This window comes from Limulus polyphemus, unplaced genomic scaffold (genome assembly GCF_000517525.1).
Source record: "Limulus polyphemus unplaced genomic scaffold, Limulus_polyphemus-2.1.2 Scaffold4035, whole genome shotgun sequence".
NCBI classification, from domain to species: domain Eukaryota; kingdom Metazoa; phylum Arthropoda; class Merostomata; order Xiphosura; family Limulidae; genus Limulus; species Limulus polyphemus.
In genome coordinates, this window is record NW_013669645.1 from 22,394 (window position 1) to 23,600 (window position 1,207).

The 1,207-nt window shown below is 29.6% G+C and overlaps 1 protein-coding gene across 2 annotated transcripts in view; it reads left to right on the top strand.

Annotated features, from left to right (window-relative positions):
- The first annotated feature begins 264 nt into the window (after positions 1-264).
- LOC106470488 (maltase 1-like) overlaps positions 265-1,207 on the top strand; it is a 34,512-nt gene continuing 33,569 nt past the window's right edge. The window contains exon 1 of one of the 2 annotated variants that reach the window (XM_013931048.2): positions 265-448. The gene's annotated coding sequence lies outside the window, so the exon portion shown is untranslated. The remainder of the gene's footprint in view (positions 449-1,207) is intronic. The other variant, XM_022399104.1, reaches the window with a different exon arrangement.

The window sequence follows — 1,207 nt, forward strand, 5'->3', positions numbered from 1 at the left end:
TCTGGCACCTTGATACTCACAAGGGTTTGCTGAGATGCAGAATCTATGAAAAATAAAACAAATTATCCTTGCCATAATAATCTTTAAATAAATAATATATTTCAGTTATAGTAACTGAATTTTTAGCATCTGGTAACGGACATAGTTCATTAAATTCATGGTGTAAACATTTATACAAATTAATACAAAATACTTAGCCAAAACGCCGTTCTACTGCCGTAGGCGACCCTAACCGAGAATATTCCGCATATATATAGTTGCGTCATACACTACGGGGCTTCCAGAAAATATTTTAACGGTTTTGGAGGAGGAAGGCAGATTATCTAGTCTGCAGGTTTTCTTGCTGAATTTATTGAGTGAGGCGTTAAAAGATAGTTCACTTGCCTTCTCAACGTATTTTGTTTACAAAATATCGACATACATAGTTTTTGAGCATAATCTTTTCTGAGTAAGCAGATATGATTTTTTTTTATATTACGTAGAAATGATCTTAGTTATTATCTTAAGACTCAAAACGGTTGATAATACCAGATTGTGGGTCTATTCAAGTTATACTTGTAGTACTATTTGTAGATTGTAATGTAATACCTCTACTTAGTAGGTACTAGTAGTAGTAGCAGCATTAGTAGTACCAAGTAGTGATACTTTATAGAACTAGTAGTATTACCACTAGTTTTAGTATTAACGTTATTGGACAATATTGTTTGGGATTTAGGTCTTTATAATTTATTAGTGTGTGATTATAATTTTTTTTTGTGCTGTTCAGTATAACAGTTTTTTTAATTATCAGTATTAGGATCCCAAATTTTGAAGCAGAAATAGAAAGTTGAAAAATTAATTTTAAGTCTATGAAACGTTGTCTAAAACATACTTAAACTCGGTAAAATATGTTAAACTTGTTAAGTTAATAATAAAAGCACATTCTTTTTTAATTTAAGCATAATATTTGCGTTTCGTTTTTAATTGCACTTGTACTGTAGTCTGTAACATTTTCATTGATTTCAGTATAGCTGTAACTTCTTAAGCTGTTAAACCTAAAGTTTGAATATTAGTTTTATTTCTTGTAATTTTTGGCTTTTATTTAAGTGTTTTATTTATTTATGTGTGTGTGTGTGTGTGTGTGTGTGTGTGTGTGTATATATATATATATATATATATATATATATACACACACACACCCCAAACACACACACACTACTACTTACTA